The sequence below is a fragment of the Petaurus breviceps genome, unplaced genomic scaffold, assembly GCF_028583685.1.
Source record: "Petaurus breviceps papuanus isolate PSGF00001 unplaced genomic scaffold, PetGlider_PUasm1.0 220, whole genome shotgun sequence".
Classification (NCBI taxonomy): domain Eukaryota; kingdom Metazoa; phylum Chordata; class Mammalia; order Diprotodontia; family Petauridae; genus Petaurus; species Petaurus breviceps.
Window position 1 is genome coordinate 11,836,627 of NW_027185876.1, and position 5,371 is coordinate 11,841,997.

A 5,371-nucleotide genomic window follows, 5' to 3' on the forward strand; every position below is an offset into this window, starting at 1 on the left:
GTCACATGTGGACATCTAGGTCCTTGGTTGTGGCCTTTTGTCTGGGTCCAAGTTTATAGAACAAAACCTTTTATTGAGGGTTTTGATCTGTTAAGTTTGGATTCAATCAAAGGGCTATACCTGAGGACCTAGAGGGCCACATGTGTCCTCAAGGCTAGAGGTTCACCACTCCTGGCTTAGAATAGAATATTCTATAAGATAAAAGAGCTAGGATCACAACCAAGAATTCTCTCTCCCCTTCAAAAAAAAAAACTGAATTATAATCCTTCAGAAGAAAAATTTAATGAAGTTATTTAATTTACTGATAATTCATCATTTAATGAAATTGAGGACATTTGAGCATTCCTGATGAAGAGACCAGATGTGAATACAGAAATTGAGATTCAAAAATGAGACCAAGAGAAGCATAAACAAATAAATAGAAAAGAGAAATCATAAAGGATTCAAAATGGTTAAACTGTCTACATCGTATATAGGAAAATGATACTTGTAACTCCAAAGGACTTTTTCTTTATTAGGGCAGTTAGAAGGAGTGTATATTGACAAATATCAAAGGTATAAGTTGACTATGATCATTTGAAACTTTTCAAAGATAAAATTAAGAGAGACGGCCAGGAGGCATAGTGAGTAAAGCACTGGCCCTGGAGTCAGGAGGATCCAAGTTTGGTTCCAGCCTCAGACACTTAACACCCACACACACACACACACACACACACACACACACACAAAACTAGCTGTGTAATATTGGGCAAGTTACTTAACCACAATTGCCCTCCAAAAGGCAAAAAATTAAATTAAATTAAGGAGTAAGAAAAAGGGATGAACTTGGAAAATGTGGAAGGGAGAAATACAATGGTGAAATTTTCTCACTTAAAAGATTTGTGAAAGAACTTTTATAGTGGAGGAAAAGTTGAGCTGTCTTACAGGCACTTTATTCTCACATGAAATGGATCAAAGAGGAAATAAAATACACATTTATTTGGGTACAGAAATCTATCTCCCCATAAAGGGAAGTAGGATGGGTGAAGTAAGAGAGAAAAGCAAGATTGATAGAAGGAGGGAAGATTGTGGGAGGTGGAGGAAGGAAGCCAAATAATATTAATGAGTAACAGTGTAAAAGAAGAAAAAAAGAAGTAGGAAGAAAAGGAAAAATCAAATTGGGAAAAATAAAAGGTAGCAAAAATAACTTTGAATGTGAATGTGAATGGGATGAACTCACCTATGAGACAGAAGTGGATAGCAGAATGGACTCAAAACAAGAATTTTACAATATGTTATTTAAAAGAAACACAACTGAAGCAAAATGACACACAGAGAATAAAGGTAAAAAGCTGGAAAAGAATTTATTATGCATCAGCTTAAAAAAAACAGGACTAGCAATTATGATTTCAGAAAAAGCAAAAGCACAGCTAGGTCTAATTAAAAGAGATAAGAAAGGAAATATACTTTGCTAAAAGGTACCAGAGACAATGAAGTAGTATCAATAAGAAAAGGATATGCACTAAATGGTATAGCATTCAGGTTATTAAAGAAAAAGTTAATGAGTTTCAGGAAGAAATATGTAGTAAATCCATAATAGTGAGGGATTTCTATTTACCTTTTTCAGAACTGGATAAATTTAACAAAATATAAAAAAAAAGAAAGATGTTAAGGAAATGAATAGAATTTCAGAAAAGTTAAATATTATAGACCTCTGGAGAAAATTGAATAGGCATAGAAAGTAGTATATCTCTTTCTCAGGATTACATAGCAATGACACAAAAATTCACCATGTATTATGGCATTGAAAACTCACAACCAAATACAGAAAAGCAGAAATATTAAATATATCCTTTTCAGGTCATAATGCAATAAAAATTACAGTCAATAAAGGGCCATGGAAACATGGATTAAAAATAATTTGAAACTAAATAATGCAGTCTTAAAGAATGAGGGGATCTGGGAAAGTTAGGTGCTGCAGTGAATAGAGATCTAGCCATAGAGTCAGGAGGACCTGAGTTCATATCCTGCCTCAGAAACCTAAAATGTACTAGCCGTGTGACCTACAGCAAGTCGCTTAACCCCAATTGCCCTGCCTTTCTCCCTCAAAAAAAAAAAAAAAGAATGATGGGATCAAAGAATAAATCATAGAAAAAAATCAATAAATTTATTAAAGAGAATTATATCAATGAGACACTATACCAAAATTTATGAGATTAAACCAAAGTAGTATTTATGAGAAGTTTTATCTCTCTAAATGTTTACATTAATCAAATAACAGATTATTGAATTGAGCATGCAACTAAAAAAACAAACTAGAAAAAAGAACAAGATAAAAATTCTTGGTTAAACACCAAGCTGGAAATCTTGAGTTTCTGGGCCACTGTCTCCAGAGTTGTCTTGGGTGCCTTCGGCCACTATGGTGCATGTCCTCTGAGCGCTGGCATGTTCTATGCCATGAGGAGGGGCTGCAAGACTGGCGTGTTCCCCACCTGGAGTGACTGTCAAGCATAAGTGAACCGATTTCCTCTTGCCAGGTTCAAGAAGTTTGCTACCGAAGATGAGACTTGGGCCTTTGTCTGAAATACTGCAAGCCCTGATTGTTCAACAGAGCAGAAAAAGAAAAGTGACACACAAGACCCCAAGAAACCACATAAGAGACCCTGTGAGTCATCAGATGAAGAGGAAGAGCCTTGTGCAAAGCTTAAAAAACAAGATACAGACTCAGTACCTTTACTTAGCAAAGAAACATTTTCTTACATGGGAAAAGCAGCTGTGGTTTACACAGATGGATACTTCTCCAGTAATGGGAGGAGGAAAGCTTGAGCAGGCATTGGTGTTTATTGGGGGCCAAGCCATCCCCTAAATGTGGCTGATAGACCTCCTGGGTGACAGACAAACCAAAGAGCAGAAGTACATGCTCTCTGCAAAGCAATCTAACAAGCCAAGAATCAGAACATCAGTAAACTGGTTCTCTACAGGGATAGTATGTTTACTCTAAATGGTATATAACAAGTTGGCTTAAAGACTGGAAGAAAAATGGCTGGAAAACAAGCACAGGAAAGGGTGTCATTAACAAAGAAGACTTTGTTAAGCTTGATACACTTATTCAAGACATAGACATTAAATGGATTCATGTTCCTGGTCATTCACGGTTTGCAGGCAATGAAGAAATTGATAGATTAGCAAGATAAGGAGCTAAAATATCTCAAGAATCAACATAGCATAATTTTTATAATCTAATTAAAGAGCAAACCAAGAAAAAAATGGAGGCAGATAGCGGATTGGATTAATAACCATAATCGTACAATATGCTGTTTAGAGTAAACACATTTGAAACAGGGGGATACACACAGGGTAAAAGCAAAAGGTTGGAGTAAAATATATAATCCTTCAACCAAAGTAAAAAAAAAAATTTAGGGTAGCAGGCCTTATCTCAGACAAAGCAAAAGCAAAATAGATATAATTAAAAAAAGTATTGGGAAGGAAATTATATCCTGCTAAAAGGCACCAACGAAAATGAAGCAATACCATTACTAAACATTTATGCACCAAGTGGTACAGCATCCAGATACCTAGAGGAGAAATTAAGGGACTTAGAGGAAGAAATAGATAGCAAAACTGTACTAATGGGGGACCTCAATCTCTCCCTCTCTTCTTTGCTGAATTAGATTCCTTCAATTTCTTTTTCTTCTCTAATTGCTACTGTTAACATTTCTACTACAAGATTGAATAATAGAGGTGATAATGGACATCCTTGTTTCACCCCTGTTCTTATTGGACATGTTTATAGCTCATCCCTGTTACATATAACATTTCCAGATGGCTTTAAATAGATGCTATCTATTATTTTAAGGAAGACTCCATTTATTTCTATACTTTCTAGTGTTTTTAATAGGAATAGATGTTGTATTTTGTCAAAAGTCCTTTCTGCATTTATTGAGATAATCACTCTTTACAGATGATATGATGATATGTTTAAAAAATCCTAGAGAATTAAGCAAAAAAAAACTACTTGAGACAATGAATAAATTTGACAAAGTTGCAGGATATAAAATAAGCTCACATAAATCCTTGGCATTCCTATATATTTCTAACAAAATCCAACAGCAAGAGATAGAAAGAGAAATTCCTTTTAAAGTTACTGTGGATATTATAAAATATTTGGGAAGCTACCTGCCAAAACAAACCCAGGACCTATATGAACACAACAACAAAACACTTTTCACACAAAGTCATATCTAATTAATTGGAAAAAACACCAATTGCTCATGGCCGGGTAGAGCTGATATAATAAAAATGACAATCTTACCTAAATTAAATTACATTTGAGCTAGGTGGCTCAATGAATAGAGCACCAGCCTTGGAGTCAGGAGAACCTCAGCTCAAATCTGGCCTCAGACATGTAACACAAAAACTAGCCATGTGACATTGGGCAAGTCACTTAACCCCAACTGCCCTCCAAAAAGAAAAAAAAAGAATATTGTAATTGATGCTGTAAAAATAAAAAAGAAATTAAAATGATAAAATAGGCAATAAGTAAATAAAATTATCACTATTGTAAATGATATGATAGAATATTTAGGGAATCAAGTAAATTAGTAGAAGTAATTAACTACTTAACAAAGTTAGAGGATATAAAATAAATGCACAGAAGTCATTAGCACTTGCTCTCTATGAATATATTAACAACAAAGTCCAGTAGCAATAGAGAGAAAGAGAAATTTCATTTAAAATAACAGTAGGCAATATGAAACACTTAGGAGTCTAACGTTAAAGAAAAATCCAGGAACTATATGAATATGATTCCAAAACACTTTTCACACAAATAATAAAGTGAGAGCTAAATAATTGAAAAGTAGTATCAATTGTTCATGGGTAGGCTAGGCCAAGCCAATACAATAAAAAATGACACATAAATTAATTATTCAATTCCATACAATTAAAACACCAAAAATAATTTTAGAGAGCTAGAGAAAATGATAACAAAATTCCAAAGATCAAGACTATCAAGGAATTAATGAAAAAGTGTGAAGGAAGAATGCCTAGCAGTATGAGACCTCAAACTGTATTATACATAAGTAAGCATCAAGACAATCTTAACCCACCAAATGTAGACTAAGAAATAGAGTGGGGGATCAGTGTAATAGATTATGTACACAATACACAGTAGTAAATGAGCAAAGTACTTTAGTGTTTGATAAACTTAAAGATTTAAGCTTTTACGAAAAGAACTCACTATTTGAAAAAAAAAATACTGCTTGGAAAACTAGAAAACAATTTGGCAGAAATTATGCATAAGCCAACATCTCATAGTATATATTAATAGGTCAAAACATACATGATTTAGATATACAATATGATACCATAATCAAATTAGGATAACATGCAA

At 33.9% G+C, this 5,371-nt stretch overlaps 1 pseudogene; it reads left to right on the top strand.

Annotated features, from left to right (window-relative positions):
* Window positions 1–2,424: 2,424 nt before the first annotated feature.
* Window positions 2,425–3,626, top strand: LOC138166115 (ribonuclease H1 pseudogene; annotated as a pseudogene).
* The last annotated feature ends 1,745 nt before the right edge of the window (window positions 3,627–5,371 follow it).